Source organism: Diabrotica undecimpunctata, chromosome 2 (assembly GCF_040954645.1).
Source record: "Diabrotica undecimpunctata isolate CICGRU chromosome 2, icDiaUnde3, whole genome shotgun sequence".
Classification (NCBI taxonomy): Eukaryota; Metazoa; Arthropoda; class Insecta; order Coleoptera; family Chrysomelidae; genus Diabrotica; species Diabrotica undecimpunctata.
The window spans coordinates 116,156,647-116,184,366 of record NC_092804.1 but is presented as its reverse complement, the minus strand read 5'-3'; the positions used below and the strand labels follow the sequence as shown (position 1 = coordinate 116,184,366).

Here is a 27,720-nt window from a genome sequence, read left to right as displayed (position 1 = left end):
TTTGTTGTATATAAACATTTGACCTGTAGTAGGAGTATACTAAGTAAAAGATGGATTGAATCAATATTTTAATGAAAATATATATTTTTATTTTCATATATGTATAAAAGGAGTTGAATGCAAAAACAAATTTTTACACATACTCTGCAGTAAAATTTATTGTTAATTTTGTTATTAATATAAAAATACAATACAATACACTGCTACATAATTTAATATTATAATACAATACAATTACTTACGCATATGTTTAATTTACCATGATAATAATATTAATAAAAAAATAATAATATTAATAAATATTAAATATGTTTACAAAAGGAACATTTTTATTCTCGAGAGAGAAAGGGAGAAAATATATCTTCTGTCTCTCTCTTACATATATCTTACATATGTAACGATTTTGCCGATTCACTCAATATATATGAATACACACAAATTTCCAACGTCGAACGCGCGTATAGAAGTATAACTTCAATAACTTTCTATTATGACTCTCTCCTCCGATGTACCTACTGTAAGTATGTCTCCAAATTGATCGTAGGAAACTCTTTTTTTAAACCCGCTTACATTTTTCCCGGTCATGATCCCTGCTGTAACGATTACCCTGTAGGCCAATGTATTTTTACCTGTATTCCGTCACTAAAAGGTTCGTACTTTATGTGGGATACGATTACTTGATATCTTCTACTGGTAATAAAAAATAATCTCTTAATAATTTCAAATTTTTTTTGAGTATTTCCAATCTAACTAGGTCACAAGGTATAAAAATGAAAAAGTGAAGCCTACGGCCAACCGTTTTTGATAGTGTCAGTGTAATCCATCACGAGAGAGAAAACTTTATCAGGATCTTTCATGAATAAAATATGCTAAGAAAACGAGATTCTATTTTATATTCATAATTCAATTTCATTTATTTCAAATAAGTAGTATATTATATTATATTATATTATATCGCATTTATTTGAATTAGTTATTATTATCCTATACATGAAAACATCTGGCATATTTGAATAAATTGAGTATGTGATGGAAAAGCGGATGAAATTTATGGTAGAAACATGTTAAGCGTATTGCTTGGTGTCTTATAGTCAGTGGGGTACGTCGAGACACCAAATATAAACTTGAAAAAAAATAACTTCACAGATGCAATAATATTAATAAGGTTAATGTTTACACACCTTGATATATATTTTTAAAAAAACTTAACTATAAAAAAACTGTCCTAAAACTGGCTTGAATATTCAAGACAAGAAGAAAAGCTCGGGTTCTTTCGGAAAATTATTCCCATGAGGATTTTTTGCATAGTCACTTACATGAGATATTGCAATTAATTTTTTCGGCCCGGACAATTTTTTTGGATCATTCTAAACAAAATAGGTGGTTTTATTCAGAATCTTGTTTGTTTTTGTAATTTCTCTGTAAACTTAAACGTTTTCGAGTTATAAACAATTTAAAACTGAAAAAAAAACCCAAAATTACCATTTTCTTCTTTTTCTTCTTCCTTCTTGTATGTAGACTTTGAAGCCTGTTTCTTCATACTATATGAAAAAATCGTGTTTTTCTACTTATACGATATTTCAAAGGATCGTCCACACCCGAATATTTAAACTATGGTTTACAATCAACCACTGGGGATTTTCCCTTTTGTTAGATGCGTTTTTTAATCTTTCGTATTTAACACCTTCCACTTTAAATAACATCAAAGGCACCTTTTAGATGTAAGATTATGGTAGATGGAGTTGTTATGAAGCATTATTAAAGTTAAAATAACTAGGTATCCAAATATTATATTTAGATGGCCTTCAGTTTGTCCTTGGCAGGTTGCTGCTTAACATGGACATTCTAACTTTCTATATTGCTTGCATTATGAGCTATACGAGTAGTATCTATTATTTTGAATACGCACACAACTTAAAAGTTTCTTTATTGAGGTCCAGTCTTTTAATACACATATGAGAACTGGGAATACATAGCAATCTACCATTCTATTCCTAGACAAGAGGGAGTCCTGATGCTCATAAAAGTCTCTTAATTCTTATAAAATCTGATATAGCTTTTTCTATACGAGACTTGATTTCTTGTTTGGGTTAAAGATTATGGTTAATTAGAATGTCTAGGTATTTATAATGCTCAACCTGTTCGATGGTATTTCCGTTTATGAATCGTTGATTTATGGTTATGTTGTTTATTTTTGTAAATACTACCATTTCTGTTTTTTTTAATTTATGTTAAGGCCATATTTCTTACTGATCGGTGAGTCTTGATTCACCAGACTTTGAAGATATTATATCGTGTTTGCAATTAAAACCATATCGTTAACATACTCTATCTATCTATATATACAGCCCATCTGACCATCGCATTTGTGGCCTTCCTCTTTTTCGTTTGTAACTATATGGTCTCCAGTTTATAATCATCTTATTCCATCTGTCGTCTTTCTGTCTTATGGTATGTCCAGCGAACTTCCACTTAAGTTTTGCTATCTGCGTTAATACATCGGTCACTTTTGTTTTGTTGCGGATCCAAGTATTTCTTTTCTTGTCTGATAGCCTGATGTTCAGCATTTGCCTTTCCATGGCTTTTTGGGTCTTTGCTATTTTTTCCATGTTTTCCTTTGTAAACGTCCAAGTTTGACAACTGTAGGTGAGAACAGGTAGTATACATTGGTTGAAGACTCTGGTTTTTAAATATTGGGGGTATTTTCTATTTTTTAGTATATAGGAAAGTTTTCCGAAGGATACCCAAGCCAACCGTATCCTTCTCTTTATTTCTCCGGTCTGATTTTCTTTGTTTAATTTAATTAGTTTCCCAAATATACATATTCTTTTACTTTTTCTATAGTTGTTTGTGCAATTGTAATTATTAATTCTTCTGGTTGGTTGGTTGGTCATAATTTTTGTTTTATTATAATTCATTTGCAGACCTATTTTTGTTGATTCGCTATTTAATTCATCCATCATATTTTGCAATTCTTCCCTTTTATCTGTTATTAATACAATGTCGTCTGCATATCTTAATGATTCAAGTATTGGCCATTTATGTTAATGCCTCGTTTTTCCCATTATAATTTCCTCATTACGTCTTCCAAAGCTGGATTGAATAGTTTGGGTGATATAGTGTCACCCTGTCTGACTCCTCGCCGTATCTTAATGGGCTCCGTTTGTTCAACTATTTTGATGGATGTTGTTGCTTGTTGTATCGTTAGCATATATTACATTGTTTATAGTCTTTTCATTGGTTGGAATTCCAGTTGCCTTACCTTCTAAGGTTTTACGAAAGATGTATTTTGAGTATATTGTCGTCTCGCGGAGTTAGACTTCTCACCCCGTACGCTCTGCAAAGGGGCTTTGTGTGTAGCATACGAAGTATCCCTTGCATTTGTCCTTGTTTAGGTAGGATTCTAGTAGCAAGTCTTGAGAAAGACAGCTAATTTCTTACATTATGAAATAAAAAGATTATTTGTTGTTGAAATACAAATAGCTGCAGAGTCTAAGGTGGTAGAATGGGGCAGAGCCCCGACAGAAGGCCTCCTAGAGTGTACGGTACTCTAGGAGAGGCCGTGGATGACTATCCCTTGGCGTAAAATCGCACTAATACTTATACGTACATAGTTTTTAAGCTAAATGACCAATGGGAAATTGGGCAAGCCGGGGCGATGCGCATCAAGTGTGCTCATTGGTTGACAGACTGAGGCACTTGATGACATTTGCCCTCCTTTGGGAGACTCTGCGGCTGGAAAAAGTTTATTTAAAAAAATATAGAGTAAAAATAGAAAATTAATTATAAGTGTATTATTATATAATTATACGGTACGATTACAAGTAGAATATATAAGTCCAAAAATGTTCGAATAACACAGTATACACGACACTTTACAAACTCCAGGGAAAGGTGGTGGTAACATCATCTCCATACTCGGCAGGTTCCTTCCTCGATCGATGCACCAGCTCTCGCGGCGGGTTCATCTTCTTCTAAGTTATCAGGTTCTCCCATACATGTATCTCTCATGGTAGTAGCTTGCTTCCTATGTGGAAATCATCTGGTGCACTGAAGGCATAATGTCTGCTGAGGATCTCGATGACGGAGTATTAGATTTTTCATTCTAACCTCAGGTAACTCTCCCCTCTGTCGTCTTGGATTCAACATAAGGTGGATTCACCAGTAAAGACTTCGGTGTAGCTGTGGATCGCCTTTAGTCGCTCAGTTCGTTTAGGCGGACGATTATTTGTTCTTTGTTTGTTCCTTTATAGGAACGACTAATGTCATACTTTAAAATACCAATTTAAACTTTTATCAGGAAAGCATATATAATAGTAGAGCATTAAAAAACACCATATACATTTAGTTTTTTTAACGAAATAAATGATATGATCAGATATCCTTTAACCAGATATCCCAGTATTTGCCATATTTCTATTGCTATAATCGATATCTACACTATAGGTTTCATATCTAAATCTTTTAATTTAGATCACCCACTGTTCACATACTCTGTGTTGTATCATATATCCAAGAAGATTTTGCCTGCCTGGATTTATACTTCCAATCACCTTCGCGGCCGGATTACAAATAAGAAAAATTTAATTCTCAGAAGAATGAAGAAGGACCGAGAAATACTGACTGCCATCAAATCTCGAAAGCTACGGTACTTCTGACACGTTATGCGAAATTAATCCAGGTATACCCTCCTACAAGCAGGGTCAAATATTTGGAAAGCGAGGTCCAGGAAGAAGAAGAACATCCTTGTTAAACAACCTCAGAACCTGATTCAGCACGACATCTGTGCAGCTTATTGGTTATTGCTGTAGATAAGGTAAAGATCCATGCCATGATACTTACCAGCATTCAACACGGGTAGGCACTTTCTTGAGCTCTAGTTTCATTATACAGTGTACCAAGTAGTCCTTTGCTCTTGGTAAAGGCCAGCAATTTTTTTATGTGAATGTAACGATTTCTCCAGACTTGCAACTTTTTTTGCCGGTGTATACGCGTATACTGCCACAAGAATATAACAGTTACAGAGACAGATTCGTATTTTATTTTGCATGTCTTGCACCACAGTTGCTTTACCCTAGTTATGCTCTAGATATATTTCTTCAGTTGGCAGTATCCAGTCACCAAATTTGTGACCGTTCTTGGCTCTTGTCTGCTAAAATCACGCCTTATTTTATATTTTTATTTATTTTTATATTTTTACGTCGTATTTAAACTTGTTATTCCACACTTGATTTAGAATTTTAAGTATCTGTGGTCTCCCTGTATTTCTTGTCCTCCATTGTTATCACGATGATATTCTGCATATATAGAAAATGTTATCATGTCATTTCGATCTCTTTAGGAAAGAGCTTTTATACAGAAATTATTATTAGAAAGACGATCGGACTTACAAAATAGGTGGATTATTAAAGCCTATAGAAATGAATGCCCTTTTCTTCTGACCTTATTTTTGAAAACCAGAAATAGATAGAAGGAAATTACTGAAATAAATATCCGAATAGAGATTTGTTCATAAAAATAATATTTTAGTTTTGTAAAAGTTTAACAAAGTGTTTTTTTTACAAAATTGTTTAAATAATAAAGATACATAATGATTTATACATTTACGTAAATATTCCTTATTCATGAACTTTATTCATTACAATATGAACTTTTTATTACAATATGAGTAAATTATCAGTAAACATAATGTAACAATGATATATTACTGGCTCACCCGTCACGTCAGGACGCAAAGGTGGTATTAGTTGGTAGAGATTTAGTCCACTAAGCATCCACTCTATGATGCTGTCTATTGTCATTGGTTGATCCAGTCTCTTCGAATTTTTTAATTACCCTCTTCGCAGTTAACGAAGTTAAATCAACATTCCGACCATATTTTGTACGAATTTTTTAAACTCTGGCCGCCGAACCTTCCTTTCTATAAACCCTAAACTGTCAGTTGCCTAACTGTTTTTGTTTTTTAGTTGCCAACACTTTACTGCACAAGTAGGGGCAAATTCAAATCTTGCGTGAATTTTGTGAAATCCTCTATTTTTTTCTCAAAACTAATTATTGTGATATATTGTTTGAAAGATAATTTAATAAACTTTAATATGAGTATAAATTTGTCATGGATTGCTTATAATTTATATACATAGCAACCGATAAACATAGAAAAGTGTTTATTTTATATTTATAATGATAAGAAATTTTTGCACGAAATGGACTTAGCCAGCGAGCTGTTGCTGTACAACTGAATATGACATGCAGAGCGGTTCGAAGAGTGTTCCAAGATTATGTGGAGACTGGATCCTTTATAGACGGCCTAGAACAGATAGAAAGCGATTTACAACTGCCCGTGATTATCGCTTTAATATATCAACGATATTAAAAAATCGTTACCTTAATGTACAACAGCTCCGTGAAGTAAGAGGAGTGGTTATTAGTCAGTGGACAGTAAGTCGAAGACTAGAGGGAAATAATCTGATCCCTCTCGCACCACCGATTCCTCAAAAACTTACTGCAGCTCATCGTCGAGCACTCCTGCGTTTTACACAGGATCATGTGAACAAGACGTTGGATCAATGGGGATCTGTTCTATTCTTAGATGAAACCAGAATATGTCTCTATGGTAGCGACCCAAGAAGGAAAATGTACCGAAGACAGCGATTTGCAGAATGCTGCATTGAAGAGCGTAGTCCTATTGAGGTGGTTCCTACATGATTTGGAGAACAATTTATATGAAGACATGAACCGATCTTGTTTTTATTCGTAGGGATAATCGTCTTCACGGGCAAGCAGATTTAACGGGTGCTAGATACATCGAGGATATTTTAGCAATGCATGTGGTATATTAGGTTGATTATATTGGGGATGAATTTATTTTTATACAAGGCAATGCAAAGCCGTATACCTCGAGAATCGTTTAAGATTACATTATCGAAGTCTACTTTCGGGTCATGGAATGGCCAGCGTACAGTCCAGACCTCAATCCCATAGAACATTAATGGGATGAGCGAAAACAAAGAATTCGAGAGAGACTTCATACCCCAAAGTCGATCTCAGAGCTTATTGTCGCAGTATAAGAATAGGGGCTTAACATCCCACAAGAAACAATAGAGAACTTGATTATACCTTTTTTAAAAACAATAATTGTTTAATTTTTAATTGTCAAATACAAGAATGTTTCTCAAAAATTTTATTTAAAAAATTCCTTTATAAAAGGTATAATAGTAAAAAACCCTATCGGGCTACATCACAGAACGTTTTCGGAATAACTATTTCATCATTAGCGCTATCTCGATGTACATGTTTGAAGCCACTAAATATGTGTGTAAAAACCCTTTAAATGTAATTTAATTAACTTTGAGTTACATCTTTGATAATTAAAAACTATGATGTTTAAGTTACAAAAGGAATTAATCCCATGGCAACGTAAGACTCCACTGAAGGTTGCTAGTCCTTAGACGAAGTGTCTAAGGACTAGCAGGTGAGGACTTGTTGACTGGAACTGATTTACTAAGGATGTATTTTGTCGAATTTTCCCATTGGCTGTTGACCTGGAAATCCCTATTTATCGCTCGAACAGCGCATATAAATATTGGCGATTTTCAGGTCAGTCCCTCACGAGCTCTCCGAGAGCTTAGTGCTCTCGGGGCTCTGCTTCCTGCATTTATTTACCATACTCTGTGGCTGAGGATTGTTTCAACGTAACTTGGTGTTTTATTTCGACGAAGAAATTGTCATGGAAGAAATATCTTGACTTTTTCAAGGCAAGACACCGAAGATGAATATTTTCCAAGTCCATAACCCGAAAATGGACTTAAGTAGGGGAGCTCTCGACAGTATATTCGAAGCCCTCTACAGCACCCGGAGATAACAGAAGGCGGTTAGACCCTTATTTGTTCCCCCGAGGTGACAAGCCGTCTACGAGAATGTATTACACGCTATTAGATTTTCCTTGAGATAGTGGCGCCATCGGGCGGTGAGGCTAAATACTGATCAAACCGCCTACGTAAAAATAAAAGTGATTCACTCCCCTTCAATTGCTAACTCTTTCTGATTTTGATCTGAGGGCGTGTATTAAATCTGTTGAGTTTGTTTTCATGTGTTTTGGATTTTTTTATCATCATAAGTTATCTTATTCAGGTTTTCTTTTTTGTTGTGGTTTGAGTTTTTTAACTCATTTAATTCTTTTTTTTTGTGTCTAATTAAATAAATTATTTTTAGACATATTTTTATAATAAAATTATCTTACACTTTTAAACTTCGGCGACAAAACGTCGGCGTCGCCCTGTGGTGTTTCTATTAGTTCTTAACAAAAAGGTGATAATAGTAATTTAGATTTCTGCTAAAACGTCGTAACAATAGAATATCCTTAATTTGTTTCGCTTAGAGATTATAGTTTGTTGATTATCGCCATACACGGATAACCCCAACTGTAAGTGTATTGTTTAATTCACCCCGTGTTCACACTAATACGCATAACTACTAAATTATAGATCCCAGTACAGAATTTGGTTACCTTCCGCTTTACGATGCAAACCTATCTACTTAGTCCTTTAACGCCCTTTAACGTACCAATAGAATCAGGGTCGTGCGTTCTTGGATATAAATTTGGTAGCAAAATTAAAATATAAACACCACGATGCAACATAAATATTTTGTCTATCAAGATAAAAATATTCACTTGTGGATAAAAACTGTAAGAAAAAGAAGGTTGACAAAATAAACCCAAAATATAGTATTGTGATCTGCTTGTGCTTGCTCCTTTTTATTTTTACAACTTAGCAGCACGCTTTCCTACTAGAAAAAAAGGAAAGATCAGTTTTTTGCATAATCACTTTCATGAGATACCCCAAAATAAGATTCAAGAGGTCGCCCATGCGAAAAATGGTCCTAATTTATTTAAACAATTTTTTTAAACAAATTATAAAAATTAATTTTGTCTGCCCAGCAAATAGTAAAGTTTTTGGTATACTCGGTTCGCTATTCCCAGTCCGAACTGTCTAGTGAATTTAGTAATTATTTTTTTGCAAAGTTAGATACTTTTTGACGGACTAAAAATGGCTAGAAATTACTATACAACCAAGCACACGTACTCATAGCCAATATTAATAGTAAACAAACTAAATAGTAAATAAAATAGAACTTCGCGAATTACCGACAATCAATATTTAATTATTTGCGCCATATAATAAATAGCTATGTTAAATTATAACACCTAAAATATATTTTTTAAATATATATAATAATAATAGTCTCCCGTTTTATACCGCTGTCGCGGTATATATATATATATATATATATATATATATATATATATATATATATATATATATATATATATATATATATATATTGTTATGATATGTAAAATCGAGAAAAATATTGGGTTGATTAAAATATTTCAAAGTTCAAAAACATTAAAATATTTCAGATAAGTAGGATAATAAACAACAAACATTTCGAAGAAGGAAAGTTATTAAATTCTTGGATTTCCTGTACTAAACAAAATGTAAGCTATACATAAATTATTTCTTTGTTATACTTGAGTGACCCGCATAATTTTAAGTGAAATCCAAAGACAATAGAAGGGATTTTAGAAAGAGGTTTTTGTTAGTTTTTAAGAATTATAGAAAAATATTATTTGTAAATAAGTTTTAGGAAATTTATAATTATAGGTAAAAATTTGTTTGTTATCGAAATGAAAAAATGGGGGAATTGTGACGAGTTGTGATTGGCGGAGATTGAAAAAGGTGGGATAAGTATGTAGGAAAAAGTTTAGCGAGATTGAGGAGAGAGAAAGGATGATCAGTTGGTTTCCAAGTCTGTAAGACGAACAGTGATTGGCTGTTCCCGAGATGTAGCAAGCAGTAGTGTTGAATGTTAGTGAGTTTTTGTGGAGTTAGTGTATCTGACAGAAGCTGAAGCAGCAAAATATTGTAAGTCATATTTTCCTACTTATATTCCAAGAGTCACTGTTCAGGCCAACGAGAGATTCAGTTTATCGTAAAGAGAAGATATTCCAAGAGTCAATTTTTCACTCGGGCCAACGAGAGATTCAGTTTATCGAGAGGAGAAAGGCTATCATAATTTGAATGATTGTTGCTTTTGAAGGAGATCATTAAGGACGATATACTTGCAAAAATCTGTTGTAAGATTGCTGATTACATAGGGAGCGGTTGAGAGGAGATAATACAGTCTACAAGGAACAAGGATTTGGACCACTCATCATCAGAGAGAGATATTTTTGTTTTCTGCAGTTTTTTTCTTTTATTGATAACACAATTTTTACACGTAATTTAGAAAGGATATAAATATTTTGATTAGGAGAGTTAGAATAGTTTGGGATTTTGAGTTTTCAATTAATATTGTTTGTACCATTAATTTTGATTGTTCACGTACGGAGAACAAAATTTTGAGAATCCTTATATGAGATTGGTTTATTGAAAACTTTTGAGTGTGAATTATTTCATTATTTTTATTTCAATATATAGTGTTAGATCATATGTGTTTTTTATTATTCCGGTATTCTCTGGACCTTACCTTTCACATGTAATAGCATAGATATTGAAGCACGAATTTAACCCTGAGATAAAAGAATTAAAAATTGTGATAGAGTCATAATCATATCATTTAAATAATTTTAATTAATCAAAAAAATTAATTAGCTAATTATTGCTTGGCGCACCAAGACTTTAAATATCACAATAATATATATATATATATATATATATATATATATATATATATATATATATATATATATATATATATATATATATATATATATTTAAATATATACTACCCAAAATTTGATGGGTTTAGTATACACTTCCACTATTTAGAATAATTCTTCTTTTCTTTAAGAAAGAAGTCTGCAATAGTAGGATACTTGAGCTAGTAATACTGAGAAGTAGGAATTGTTGTGTTGTAGGTTTCCGACAATGAATTTGTCAAAATATGCCCGAGCTAAGCGAATGGAGTTTATTATTTTGAACTAACGTAGGTCTTTTGTAATTTGTCTCGAAAGTTCATCGCTTTCGACATAATTTAAAACTAAAAAAAAAAAACGAAAAATGACGCTTTTCCAGGCTCAAAAATTATGTTTTAAAATGAACCGCTTATTCAGGGCGGGCTCTCATTTGTACAATGAGAAATCAAAGTAGCAAAAATTTGTAACATAAATCTTGTTTCTCTTTCTTATAAACGCAGATTATACATACAAAAAAAATGTTTTAAAATTAAATAAGCCTAAAATTATCATCGGGAACTGATAGAAGAAGGTTTGAACTTGAATTTAGGCACTTCAAGGGCGAATTCAAAAATAATTTTCTTGTCTTGAAGATCGTCATTTTTTTTATAGTTTTAAATTGTTTATAACTCGGAAATGTAACCGTAACAACAACAAAAATTGTCCGGGTCGAACAAATTAGGAATACTTTTCGCATGAGCGACCTCTGGAATCTTATTCTGGGGTACATTATGATAGTATATATAATGTCCGGTTTATAGCGTCCTGTGCCTTCCGGTTCCGTCTCCATCCACGTATATCGACTCAGTCTCCTGTTCGTATAGACTAAAAGCCCATGGGACATTTTGAATGGGTCATTTGACCCAGCGTAAATCACATATAAATCAATACTACAATATGCAATAACAACTTTAAAAACTATGCTGCCAATGGTTGCTTGGTACACAAAGCATGGGGGTTCAAATTAAGGGATGTGCCTTAGATTTCTCATCCCTGTCCCAACCAAAATGTACGGCGTTCCAAAAAAAATATTCTATATACCGATTTGAAACTTTGTTTATGAATGCCGTATTCTGTCAAGAGAACTATGCGAAAAGCTTCTTTTGGTTTACACAAAAAGACACCACTAACTTGATTAGTTGAATAATAGTTATTGAATAATTGATTGCTTTAACACCAAGAGCGAGACAAATCTTTGGCATGTTTCTGCCAAACTTGCTTCATCCCGGTTTTAATTCGCACCGGGTGCGAATTGTGTGCCTGATTTTTCGGGGAGTCTTTTTTTAAATTAGATGCTTAAGCGTTCAAAACACTAAGCACTGTTGACAATATTGTCAGTTATATATTTTTTAATCAAATAAAAGGCAAATATCGAGCATAGTTTCTTATTAAATCTTGCCCAAGTACTTTCGCTCTCAAAGCATCTTCAGGGGCATTTCGTCAAAATAATAGGCTATCCAACAATTTCATAAATGTCATAAACATTAAATAATACATTTACACAGCACTAGAAACAAAGAAATCAAAATACTCTGTTACGCACACGACGCAATATTGATAGCCCAAGATGAAGATAGTCTGCAAAGACTGGTCCACAGATTTAACATAAGAGCCAAAGAATTTAGTATGACAATCTCATCTCAGAAAACTAAAACAATAGTAGTCAGCAAAGAACCAACTAGATGTAAAATAGAAATTGATGGCATCAGTATTGAACAAGTAATGGAAATAAAATACCTGGTATTTACACTGTCTAGCTATGGAGACCTGGACAAAAAAGTGAGAGGTCAAGTACAAAAAGCAAATAGACTGGCAGGATGCCTTAATAATACTTTATGGCGAAACATACACATTAACACTGAGATGAAGTCAAGAATTTATAAAGTCAGTGTAAGACCAATAATGACATACGCCTCAGAAACAAGACCCGACACAGCCACGACTCAAAAGCTAATGGAAACGGCAGAGATGAGAGTACTGAGAAGAATTACAGGAAAGACGCTGAGATATCGATAGAGAACTGAAGACATTAAAAGAAAATGTAACGTACAGTTTTTAAATGAGTGGATACAAAATAAAAAAAAAAGAATGAAATAACCACATAAGCAAAATGGAGGAGACCCGTTTCGTCAAAATAGCAAGAGATAAGTCACCAATCAGCAGAAGAAATATCGGACGAACGCGCAAAAGATGGAGTGACAACTTTTCATAGAGGTATTAATCCGCCAACGAACAATTGCTTGTAAAGAGAAAGAAGAAGAAGAAGAAATAATATTAATTTTAGAATCTCGTCGTTCGTTTATTTTGGGATTCTCGAGTAAAGAAATTTTTAGATTATTTTAATACGTGGTTTAAGATTAAAAATATTCTATTGATAAGGACAAATACTTGTAAAACACTGATGGAGCATTAAATTGTTTACAATAATCTAGATATCAATTTTAGGATTTTATTGTTTATTTGGTAACATTCCAATAAGAAATTCTTAGATTATTTTAATACATGGTTTGAAATATTGTAAAAATTGTGATAAGGAACAGTACTTTAAGTACACTTAATTTTTAAGTGTATTGTAAGTATTTTGTATAATGTAGATTTTTATAAAAAACGTGTTGTTTCTATTTTATTTTACACAAGATTCTGGACAATATAAAACTATACGTCGTAAAATATTATGGTTATATACACTGAGGTGCAAAATTAACCAGACACTCAGAGTTTTCCTAAAAACTGGCGTTTAAAAAAGTTTAAGGTGTTCTTAATTGAGTATTTAATAATAAACAAAATTTAAAAGCCAAATTTATTACAACTCAAGAATGTTACACAGAAAAAATAATAAACAATTCAAAAAATTTGAAAATCTCCAAAGAAACAAAATTTATTTTTGTTTTAATTTAAACATTTTTTTTGGAAAACGATATTTAGTAGAGTGTATTACATCCACGAGCTCTAATTACGACTCTTATTCGATCAGGCATACTTCGGATTAAGGAAGCAAAGTCTGCTTGAGAGATTTGTTCCCATTCGTCACGAACTGCTGCTCCAAATCATTCATGGTTTCAAACTCACCATGGTTATGTCGAATACATCGTCCCAGAATATCCCATGCATGCTCTATTGGTCTAAGTCTGCATTCCTTGCGATGTGCAGACGAGCATAATCTTGCATCATACGAAAGTTTTCTCCAACAAATGGGACAAATGACACTACATGATCTTCCAAACATTGCTGAATATACCGTTGAGGTATAGCTTCAGCTATATATATATATATATATATATATATATATATATATATATATATATATATATATATATATATATATTCAGCTTCTAGGGAAATGCCTGCCACAACATTATACCACCTCCACCGAATTGAACTATCGTAGTAAAACAACATCGCTGATAACGTTCACCAGCTCTTCTCCATATCCTAGGCCGCCCATCTAATGAGTATCTGTTAAATCTTGATTTATCCTTGAAAAGTTCAGCACTTCAATCGTCAATACCTCAATTAAGATGTTCGCGAGCGAAGTTTAAACGTTACCTCCGATGATCTGAGGTTAACGGAGGTCCCATGACAGGTATTTTGGACCTTAATCCATATTCATATAAGCGTCTTCTAACGGTATAACAAAAACTGTGTTTCTATGGGCATCATTTAATCATTGAACAACGACTGGTGCTTATAATGTACGATCGCGTAGCGCTTGTAACCTAAGAAAGCCATCTTCAACTTGACTTGTAGTTCTTCGTCTACCTTGACCTGGCCTTCTGCTGTATTGTCCTGTTTCCTGAAATCTTTGTATTGCATCAAACACTGTACTTGAGTTTGAGAAATTCTTAAAGCATTTGAGTTGTAACGAATGCTCCCCCTATCATCCTGTAAAGCAACAGCTTGTGCTACTTCGTCTGGTGTCATAATTTTTTTAATATAAGTTTTAAACGGGAGATAATACAAAAACCTACAGCCGAACTTATAATCAGGTACAGAACCACAATAAACTTAAATTAATACTAAGCCACTATTTCACATTAATAACAAAACGTATGTATATCTAAAAGTGTTGTTCGCAAAAAACATCTAAACAGGTTCAAACAAGAAAAGAACATTATCGGTAATAAGGCATAAAATACAATTCAAACAAATTAAACAAGTTTTGATCTAACCCCAACAAAAAAACCAAAAAATCTGAATGTCCGGTTAATTTTGCGCCCCAGTGTAGAATTAAGCCACAATTGATTGTAATGAATAAATGTTAAATTTTTAACTGCTGTTTGACGCTTCGATTTAGACTCCTGAAAGCGCTTTCAAAAAAGATTATTTCAAAAATTTTGCGAATATAATATTTTTAAAATATATAAAAATATATTTTTCGCAAAATTTTGAAAGTAATCTTTGAAAACCATTTCCGGAGTGGAAATCGAATTCAATTTATTTCAGCAATTAATTGTAGCTTAATCCCATATAAACATAATATTTAGCTTATACAATCCACAAGAAAATAGTTTTAGAACCTTTATATACCTCGTATAACGTTATTCGCTTCACTTTAGCAAATATTATTTCGTTCCGTTCTTGCCTCTGAATAAGTTTAATCTTGTACTAGAAGTTGGATTATTATGGGACACAGACCGTTCCATTATTGCATTATGGGGTTACCTGAGCTTGTACCAGATGCTTCAGCAATTTTACACATGACGAAAATGATCTCCCGAGACTTGCGTGTATAGAGAGGTTTTGTGTAGAGGATTATAGTCATGAACTTAAGAGGCCGTATAGTTCAAGTGTGCATGGAATTTATTCCGTCGATAAACTAAAAGTTTTTGCAATTCCATCTTATCTCGCCAAGTTTTGTTAGTACGCAAAGTTTCTCAAATTACTGAGACCGGATAATAAATGGTCTCGAATGAGATAGGTTGTATTTTACAGAATATTTTGTATATGTGTAAATAAGTCAAGATTTCTTAACTTCACCAAAAAGATATTTTTACAAAAGTCAGTTCAGATCAATAGTAATACGCTTCAAATTATAGTCTTTTTGTTTATAACAAATTTTATAGATTTTATTTAGATACGCAGCATGCCTTTTGTGTTTTTCATACTAGTACAATGATGCTAATTAAATGTTACTAATAAAAAGTAATCTTAATTTTATGTTATTCTAAGTGCAAAATTTCACTGTGTACATGCGAAAGACAGAAAATAGTAAAAAAATGAAAGAAAACTGTTGTTAACAGAATATACATGAGGTAAAACGCAGAAGAGCAAACAATTAATGGCTACAGGATTGAAGCACGGTAACGAAGAAGAGGCCTACAAAGCACCAAACATCGAGATAAAACGACTTTAATAAAAGATTTTAAGTCCCAACTGAACTTTACAAAATACTACTAATACAAAATCTGTAAAATATAAATTATGCCAGCATTATACTCCAGTCTTCAGAAACGAAAATGCCACTAAACCTTTAACAATCATACTAACAAGCTGAATATTACTGAGAAAGCCAATTTTGAGACCAAAAAAAGAGATGCAAAAAAGTTTACCACTCCTACCCCCGGGCTTCCCAATGAAACCTCCTTCGTAACAGGAAAACTGAAAAAGAATCGATTTACCAAGAATCTGTTCGCCGTACAAAAAAATGTGGCTGAGATAATTTCGAACAAAAATGTTTATTAGGACTTTTTGTGTATGATGAACAGTTCTCTCAAAAACAGTGCTTGTGTAATTTTTCGTGTCACCACCGAATTGTAGGAAAATTTGGATTTATGTTCTATTTATCCTTCACTTCACGTTATTTTTTTTTTGGTGAAAACTACCCCCATTCGGAATAAATCGTATAATTGTAAGTTAAATCGGATAATTGATTCAAATTATCTTTTAATGAAGAGAATGAATGTCAATTAACATTAAGCAACAAAATTTAAGATTTCATCACAGTTGAACCTCTAAATCTCACCCCTTAGAGTAGTTATAATTTAAACAATGTCATTGATTACCTTGTCTCCACTGATTTGCATGGAAATTTGGATTTATATTATACTGATCCTCCACTTTAAAATTCGACCATTGCCGTTGGTTGCTTTTTATTTTTTAGGGATGAAAACTACCCTTATTATAAAAAAATCATATAATTGTGAATTCAAGGAATTTGGAATTATTTAATTATACAATGACAATAAATTTAGATTTCTTTACTGTTTTAATTTTTTAGCACATCATTTCTACCCTCATAAAAACCACTCTTTGCGAAAAAATTCAAACGGTTGTATTTTTTTTTTTTTTTTTTTCATTGAAACTATAAACACAACAACTTTTTTATTCAAAATGTTATGAGTTTATGTTATTTCCACTTAAAAAACAACCCTTATTTGTTTGTAACGATGGGTGAAATATATCTTAGAATGCTCTCTAGTACGTATACCCATTCTTATGTCCTCTAAAATATGTGATTGTTTTTTTACTCATAACTCGGTTAGCTTTGAAGCTATAAAGTGCTTAAAAAACATTGTATAGGTTTTTTTAAGAGCAATAAGATCATTTCAGTTAATTTTTTAAACCATTATTGTTTAAAGGGTTGTAGTTGAAAGGGCTTGAACTAGTCACTAATCACAAGTGTATGCATGCTTTGAATAGGGATTTTTAACCAATTTTTGTCATAAAGATAAACAAAAGAAAATCAAAATGTTCAGAAAAGCTAAACCCACATTTTTTTGCCTTTCGAGATTTTTCGTATCACTAATACTTTTTAAGGTATTTTGAAAGAAGGCGTTTGTTTTCAAAATAAAAAATTTTTTTTTTCCAAATAAATACAACCGGTCAAACTTACAGATTATATAAACAATACATAAATAAAGTAAATTGTAAAACCGTAACGAAAAAAAAAAAAACAAAAATAAAGCATTTAATTTTTTTTTAATTAAAAAATTAAAAAAAAAATTGATGATTTTTTTCTGAAAGTGCTTTATTTTTTTATTATGTTTCCAAAAGTGTAACAATGAGCAAAGGCTTTTATGGCTGATCTTTTGTAGTGATGCATTGTTTACCAGGCTTATATGCCATAGTCTAGAATTTTTTCTTCCCGATGTTTCGTCTGTCACCAGATATTGTGAAGGGCGGTATGTTCTTCTGGGCGTTGTGCACTGCACTATTTATATCTTCCGTTTATATGCCAAAATGGCAGACTACACTTTAGAGAGAAATAATTCTAGACCACTGTCTATAAACCAGGTAAACAAAATAATTTTTAATCGGACTCATCTTCCGAAATTTCGAGTTACTGCTCTCCTTTTCAAGTATATGTCCCGAAGAAGAAACATTTTTTTGATGGAAAGAACATAAATATGCAGTTTATAGGTTGAAATTTTTCAACAACAATTTGAATATATCATTAGCTGTCGTGCTTCTGAGATGTCATCTCTTATTATATAGACATGCCACAATTTCCAATACCTTATGAGCAACTATTTTTCCTGATTTGGTTTCACATGCTAATCCTGAAATTCTTTTTTCTTTTTTATGTTATTTTTTCATCTTGCTATATTTAGTTCTTTTGGTTTCTTACCTTGTTCCACAATGGTTTCTTCATTTTTATTGATTTCTTGGCTGTTATCATCATGTCATTCATCTTTTCCGAAATCTTTGATTCGGATGAAAGTGATTTGGACTGTTTGGCTTAAAATGTTTCTTCTTGTGGCTATCGGACTCCACTTGTCTGCAAAGTGGACTAAGTGACGGTGCTTCTACAGCAGAATCAAAAGTGTCATTGTAATGCCATCTAGTATAAGAGTTGGATAAGTGACTAATTCATCTTGCAGTTATCATCTTTACAATAAATTGCATTAAATGTTGTCATAAACAGAACACTGTTTTTATGTTTAAATCCACTGTTGCATTCGTAGATCATTTACATTAAGCATGTCTGGATATCTGGACTAAGGTACCTGTTCATAGTTTCTATGTAATTTCATTAACGTAATTATTTAAAATAATGGACGGGGCCATTATGTAATATTATTTTAAATAGTATCATATAGCACTTCTTTATTCAAAAGCTTTTTTTTAACAACATCTACACCGTTCTCAATTTTAGAGACAAAATCTCAAAATATTCATTTACGTTATTATGATTAGTAAAACAATTACCGCGTTTTATTTTCTTCAATAAACTTTAAATTAATAATGTTAAAAAAGACGAGCCAGGTACTCACAATGCATAATAATCATTATAGTGTTAAATTGAATGACTGTTTTCACACTTTTTTACCAATTTTTACCTCATTATCAGGCCTAGTTGAAACTATCAACGGATATCAGTACAAGAAACATTGAAGTTTCATCGCAACACCAATTCTTTGGTGTTTCGAAACAAACGAAAAAACAAAGAACAAATACCGTTGGAACATTTGTTGTTTTATAATATGTATTTCATTTTTATATCAACGTGTCCACTTTGTCATTTTTTGATTAATCTGCCTGATATACAGATCTACTTTGCCAATATTTTTAATTATGGACTCGCATCAGCAACACTTCTATGTTGGTAAATTATTTGACGTATTCTTTCATAGTTTCTGATGAGATTCAACACGAAATACCGCAATTTTGTAAGGTCGTTTTTGGTATTTGGTTTTGTAAAACAGACAATACATTAATTCAAAGCTTGTTTTTGGTTTTTTTCAACGACACCTACAGAATTAAAATTTTCTGTTCCTGTTTACACTTATTCATCAAAATGGTACAAGTACCTCACTTCAGTTAAGCAAAAAATTAAATTTTATTGTTAAGAAAGTAATATGGGACAATTGTTTAAAAATGAAATGAATATTTGGAATTTAAATTGATAATTCTGTACGTGTCGATGAAAAAAACATGAAAGGAACTTCGAATTGGCGAAAGAGCGTCTGAAAATATATATTTATAGTGATTTTGCCCCTCACCATACGTCGGGGGATCCAATCGATTGCAATCTACCGCCACTTCACTCATTTTTTCTGACTTCGTCATATTTAAGGCTGGGACGTAAATAAAATAATATTTTAGTCTGTTGTACGACTTTCGTAACAAATAAGTCACACTTTTGGAGAATTGCTGAACTTTTGCGTAAAGTCGTCTTATGAAATCGGTCTACGTACAAAAACCAGCGTAATTCTAGTTTGGCAATTCATTTGTTGGAAAAGCTCGAGTTTTGTATTATATTTTTTAGCGATCACCAAGTTCGCTATATTTTAGGATCAACAAACCTTCAAAAGAGTTTAAAGTTAAATTTTTAAAATAATATGTATGAAAGGGCTGGTCTTTTCACCTCCAGATAAATATTGATAGACATATAGTTATCTACAGTTTAGACATTTACTCATAGAATAAAATGTACCCGTTTTTTAACAAATTATGTTGCGGTTACTTATCTGTAACATAAACGCAAAATTTATTTAATCGTAATATTTAATTAATTGTCAAAGAAATCACACTAATGTTTTAATATCTCTTTTGATTATACAATTTGTGGTGGCAGAGATAAATTAAATTATGTAAAGAACAATTTAATAACGAATAATAAAATGATACATGTATATTAATAATTCTTTTGAGGTTTCTCCATAACACTAAAATATTGTATAAGGTTGGCTCAAACATCTTCAACTTCAGAAAGTTCATTGATGTCTTCATTTAGCAATTCAAAATTGACTTTATTTTGATCTCTCGCTAGGTTATAGAATGTTGCTGTAGATTAGAACGGTTGAATCTTTTTAACTTTATAGCCACTTCAATTGGATAAAATAGTACCTAAACCTTCTCTTCCATACATAAAAAGTTCTGTTCATACCTGGTTTTCGTGTGGAATTTAATTTTCTTCATGGATTGTTTAGAGGACTCGTTAAAAATGGGTTGGCTGTATAATCAGAAAATCAAAGTAACAACCCATTTATATGATTTCCATTTAAACTTTTATTTAATTATCAAGATTATTAAAACATTGAATGCCTAAGGTAAGTGAAGAAAAAGAGGTAGAATACCTACTCTTATAATCTATTATTAAAAACTATTTACAATGAGTTCTTAGAATAGAGATCACTGTCGGTTTATTTAATCTAAACCTCTTAAAAAAGTATCATTACAACAATTAAAATGGTTGATTCTGCCTCAAATATTATATTCTCGTACTAGATTGATAAACGTTAAACATGAAACTCTTCGATTTTAATAAATCTTCTTATAACGGATCCATGTCTTGTCATCGAATGCCATAGTCTGTGTCTTATTTCGACGAAGAAATTGTCATGTAAGAAATATCTTGTCTTTTTCAAGGCAAGACACCGAAGATAAATATTTTCCAAGTCCATAACCCGAAAAATGGACTTAAGTAGAGGAGCTGTCGACAGTATATTCGAAGCCCTCTACAGAGCACCCGGGGATATCAGAAAGTGGTTAGACCCTTATTTGTTCCCCCGAGGTGACAGTCTCTTATCAACAATAAACATTAATATATAGGTTATATTTTTGATTTCACGATAACCTATAACATAATAACAGACTACAATAAACACAATTTATCTTCCAGATAACTTCTTATTCGGTACTTTATTTTACAAATAAATATTTTATATTTGATCTGTCAGATAAGTTGACAAGATTATTCATGTCAGTTGGTAGTTTAGATTGCGTCCTAGATGGCGCTAGGTATTTAAATCTAAACGTACATAAAGCTTTAAATTATTTTGTTTATTAAATATTAATTTTAAATTACAGCATCCAATATTTTTGACAATTTGCAAAAAAATTAATCGTATTAATATTTATATTAATATTTAATTGCTGTTATTAGTATTATTAATTAAACGTATCCTTTCAAGAACAAAATATGATTACCTCAGTAGATTGAAGTATCAGTTGGTAGTTCAGATTTCTTTCCTAGGTGGCGTAGTTTCCCTGCCGGACAAACAGTGTGACTTGTCGTCCTACCCTTTAATATAGATAGATGTGGTTAGAGAGATTTTAAACACATAGTGTATACAGTGATGAGTGTCTTACCACCCGGCAAAATAGCGGAAAGGATAGAAGACAGATTAAGTTGTGAGATAGTAGGAGATAAAGCTAATTTTTAGACGTGGCTATTTTACTTCAGTCATAATTATACGGATGACCTCGAAAATATTTTATTTTAATAATTTTTGATGTTAGAATATATGATTGAATAAATTAAGATATATTATAGTAAAAAACATTAATTAGTAGCGATTTTAAATTATAAATCTTTAAGTTTATTTAATAATAAAAATAACTCAACTGAAATATTTGACTAAACTAAAGGTACCTAAGTATATTCTGTCAGAAAACAAATATTGTATGTAGAATTGGTGTAATAGTAACAGACGTGGTCTATTGACAAGAAGATTGGGGTTCAATTCACATCAAGGATAAAATTTTTGTTTTACTCAATCAAAAAATAATAGAAAATATGATACATATTAGGTAACAAGTTTTCGAAAAACTCAATATTTACAATTTATTCTTATTCCAATGTTATAAAATAGAAATACAAAATAATTCAAATTCAATTCCAGTTTTACAGTCTTCAGTTGTAAATGCAAAATAATCCGGTGAATCTCAGTGTTAATATCAATTCCTTTGTATAGGTAGATTTACAGTTTTCTATCCTCTGTACAGTTTATTTTTGTAGAATTTTTACTTATTTAAACATTCTTTAAACGTTCTTTTAATTTTGAAGAATTTTTACATTATTTTCGAAGTACAACGATACTGTTTTTTCAATAAGATATTTATGTTTAACTTTAAACACTTCTAATACTAGTAACGAGTGACATAAATGTTTAGTGATTCAAAGCAAAACGATCTCTGCATAATTTCAAATTATTAAAAAAAAAAACCACAATGTGGGTTTTGAACTCTAATTGTCTGCGACGTCTGTGTCGCAGTGCCGAATTTTTACCACTAAGCCACGAAGGATTCATAATTATTCTGTGACAAGAGTGTATAAAACTCCTCAAATCATAGTAGAAATTATTCTTGGTTAATAATTTAAAACTTTAGATTAAATAATCACTATTAATTAAATTATTTTATTCACATTTTTGCTTTATTGTGGTCAATCAGTTTTTACTTTATGCCAAAAAAAAAATGGAAATACGTCACACAAACGACGTTACACATAATAATTATGACCGAGGTGATTTAGCTCGAAACTAACCTCTAAAGGTGTGAGACTATCGATGATGGTAATGTAATGTAATGTAAATTATAGGTTTCTACCGATTATTTCCCGCCTCTACGAGTTTTATCTCTTTTTATTTCACAAGGTAACTGTGTTTTCTATCTCTTACGTTAAAAAGCCGGGTGGTAAGACACTCATCACTGTATAGTAAAAATTTTATCCAAGTTGCAAATATAAATAAGCAGAGGAAGTAATCTTGGAAAAATTTTTCCAAGACTTTTTTATAATTATTTTAACCAACGTTTTCCTTTTAAGCTTTTATTGCAATAAAATATTAAACTGAGTTTTCTCGTTTTTTGCAATTGGTAAAATCTATTTCTTAAACTTATTTTAGAAAATATCTACTACTCAAACTTTCCTAATAATATATTTATAATTCAGTTCGCTTCAATAAGATTTCCAATATTTCCAATTTGTAATAATGGAACACGACAAAACTTCTGCGGGAAAACTGATTTCCGAATAAAAGTTGAAATATTGTTTTTAACACTTTTTAGCTTTATAGTCAATGCAATGAAAACAAATTATTCTCCAGTCAATGTTGTTTAAGTCGTATCTGAAACCAAAACTGATTTTCTGCAGGATGCAATATAATATTTATTTTTGTTAAAACACTAATAATCGGAACTCGCATTTATAGGCAACAAAAATTGAAGAAAAAGGCGCCTATAAAGCAAAGATTTTTTTTAAAGGCAGAAATCTTAACAAGTAAGCAACATATAGGCAATGTAGTCAAATAACTTATTACTTATATTATACAAACTTACTAATAACTTAACACAAATATATTTACACAACATAAGTAACATAATAAATTGATAACTAAATAATTCCTAATTAATAATTGTTTTAATTGTAACTGTTAATTAATAATTATACGTTGTAATCATTTAAAGTTTTATCATTAATAGCTACAACTAAATCTTTGTCTTTGATCACTTAAAATTAATTTTTATATTGATAATTTTTCGACTGTTCTAACAACCATTCAAATTTCGTCATTTTGTGTCATGTGGAACAATTTCACCCAATCATGTCAACATTAGACTGATAATTGCATTCAGTGCAATTTTCAATCCCTATGACAACACGATCGAGTTTGACAACTTCATCCAAATAAATTTCAAAATGTCACGTTTCGGCAATGAGAATGTTCAAAGTATAAATGCGCTAATCAAAGAAAAAATTCCCAGAAATACAACCTACAGTCAGAAATATATTTGGGGAATATTCATGGAATTTTCACCATAAAACCATACTTGAATCTCGATCAAGAACACCACAACAAGATTATAAATATTATGCGTGGTAATAGATCTTCTATAGTAGAGAACAGCAACGAATCTAATGTTAACTTAAATCTTAATAATTGTACTTTCACTAACTGTACTTTTAATAAATAAATGTTTCGTTATGTTGAGTTATGATTTTTTTTTTCGAAAAATTATCCGCCGAATATCCCTCGGACATTGGTGAATGCCTCATAATTTCATGACAAATTTCTCAAGCTTGTTGCTTGGAAAGGAAGGAGCTTTCGATTGTCATGAAATTATCTCGTCTGTTATCAATGTCCTAGGGATATTACTACTGAAAATCAAGGTGCTACACCGACAGATGTAATTGAAGCATATTTTAATTTGTTAATTGGCTTAATAAATTTTTTAAATAAAATGTCCCATTCAATACTTTGGCAACATCCGATAAAAACAAAAAACCTTCATTCTTGTCAAAAACATATGGTGAACTATTTTCTACAACATAATTAGTGAGCTAGAGTTTGGAACTGCCTGAATATGAAGACTTGGTTGAAGATTCCTTCGTCGAAACAATTTTTAAGCCGAATTGATAGTAAATAATATTTGACAATTTTAAAGCACTTTATTATATGTAGCACAATTAAAAACTTCCTTTGTTACAAATCGTGTTTAACTAAAATAATTTTATTCGTTATTTTTCTGCTATATACAAAGAGAGTGTACGTAGTACGCGTATAATTTGTAAATTGACCCAGATATAACTGTAGTATTAACGAGCCTTAAGCCGCGTTTACACGATGACAATTGCCGAGACAATGGTCAGAAGATAACTGACTGGCATGAAATTATTGTCTTGCCTTGCCAACTGCCCTCACAATTGGCCCAAAATTCAGTTGTCTCCGGGAGTAGACTGAGGACAATGAGCTGCGCCCAGTGAGCCCCCCACCACTCGAAATCTCAATTGTCGCGACAATTGGCGCCGTGTGAACGGTGTAGGCCAGTAGTGCTGTCTTGTTTTTTGCCAGTTCCCTCACCGGACACAACAGATGACGAGCAGTCGGCCATGTTTTAGCTGTCTACTGCCATGGCAATAGTTGGCCCCGTATAAACATCTTCTCGTTCAACTGGACTTGCCTCCGACAACCCGCAACCACGTGATGACAATTGTCCAATGCCAATTTGTCTCGCCAATTGTCATCGTGTAAACGCGGCTTTAGTACCTATTTTGAGAGGTGAATATATAATGCTTTTTGGGCATACTGCCCGGCACGAAGAAAATTCATAAATAAAACAATAAAGATTTATTATACTCGTAAGGATTATAGTCTTATTTAAGTAAGGATTCCGAAATAAAATTTAAATTTAAATAAAACTTACTGGCACATTACTGAGTAAACATTAATACCTGTTTTTCTAGCGAAAGTGGGTCGAATACTAGAAATAATATTTTATGACCAGGTGTGTAACCTAAGCAAACTATTTTCTTATGTACACAAACAATCTAGGGCCCTCTGCTCGTGTCGGAAAGAGGTTGGATGTAGTTCTTTTAAATTCATATATAATCTCTTTGTATGATCTTTAAAATTAAAATGAATTGGGCGCTATTCCTTTATAATTTACCCTCTTAAGGAAACGAGCTCAGACAAAGAAATAAAATGAAAAATTTAAAACAAAGCTAACCTTTATTATTTTGTAACAAAGAATTATTATTAATTATTCAAGGATTCTACGTTAAAGAGTTACTTCAAATGGGAAGGGCTTATACGAAACTAAAATTAAAATCATATCGTAGGAAAACAAACATTTTATATCTTGGCATTAGATTTTGAATGAGAAATACTTATATGAAAATAAAATTAAACTTTATCCTAAATTTCGAAATTCGTTCACATAATTATGTAGAATGTAGATATTTATATATTCTGTAGATATCTTTGTAATTAAAAGATCAATAATAACTCACTTCAGTGTTATTTAGTTCATAGATAATCCTCATTGTTCAAATAAAAGATATAAAATTGGTACAACCTGAATTATCCAAATGCTTGTGTGGCTTGTAGAAAGGATATAATTTTTTGCCAACTAGATACTCAGGCTGGCAGAACGTTGATCTATCGGCAGCAGAAACATATTATCCATCATAAAAATATATAGGATTGGGCGGCTAAGCAAACGGGATATTCCACAAAAGGCACTTATACCAAACAACGGTAATTATTCGCATTGTTGAAGGTTTTATGTAATGGCGGCTCCCTATACATTCTGGTTTCAGAACACATACCATATATCCATAATTAAGATAACATCGGGCCAATAAACATAGTTCTGGCAAATATTAGGGCTCCCTGTATGAGTCTAAAATAAATATTTATTTGAAAATATATACGAGAAAAAGAATTTTTCGACTTACCTCGTCAAGAGACCACTCAAACAAAATTTCGTCCTGTCTGTTGGTCGTTCAAAGAGAGAAAGCGAGATGAATAGCGGGGAGTTTACACGAACACTCCAATTTTGAGGCGGCCAAGGTCGGAACTATTAGGACTAGAGTTTGATCATTGAAGTAGGTTAGATGCTTCCGCGCTCGACGGATAGATCGCGTGAGCAAGATTAATTTGAATATTAACTAGGAATTATAAGATAAATTTTTGAAACTTAGAAAAATAATTTAAAATTTTTGAAACGGTTACAGGTGTAGGCTTGGAAAAATGAAAATTTTTAAAAGGTTTAAATTTGAGATGAGGTATATGCAAACATGAATATCGAAACGTGTTTTAAATTATTAATTGTAATGGAAAAGGTAAAGGATTCTTGATGGTATGTTAAGACTTTAACACATATTTTATTTTTTTATTGACCATTACTTTCAGGTGTCGAATTAATTTTTGACTTTTTTTTTTATTTTAATCTATAAATTATCTGCTAATTTTACTCTGTCACATAAATTTACCTCTTTCTTTCTAATAAGTGAATTGTGGTAACTATTAGTTTATAATTGTTTTATAATTGTTATTGATATATTGAGTGTTTTAATTTCAGATTTTTTAATATTTTTTTGCTTCTTGAATGGTTTCGGAAATCTCGTCAAATTCTGGCAGTACTAATTCTATGTCATTGCAGTGTTCCAAGTAAAAAAACTGCTTCGAGCGATATTCTTCACTTTGTACACCTGCACATTCTTGAATTTTTTTATTTAAACTATCTTTTAATATTACGATATACGTTATTTTATTATCCGTAAAAACTGTTGTGTTACAACTCTGCTGCCAATCCAAATTTCGAGATTTCTATCTTTAAACCTATTTTTTTTAAGTTCACGAAAAGCAGATTAACTTTTTTTTGGATTCTTCGTGTAAAGTTTTATAATATTAAATACAAATACAATAATTTAGACACGGCGAAAAGTTGGGGTTCGTTCGGAAAAATATTTCCTTGAGATTTTTTTGCTTAATCACTTTCAGGAGATACCCCAAAATAATGTTCAAGAGGTTGCC

The 27,720-nt window shown here is 31.7% G+C and overlaps 1 protein-coding gene across 13 annotated transcripts in view; it reads left to right on the top strand.

The window, feature by feature from the left end:
• Trpm (transient receptor potential cation channel, subfamily M) overlaps window positions 1-27,720 on the top strand; it is an 888,877-nt gene that overhangs the window by 355,205 nt on the left and 505,952 nt on the right. The gene's annotated exons all lie outside the window — the stretch shown is intronic.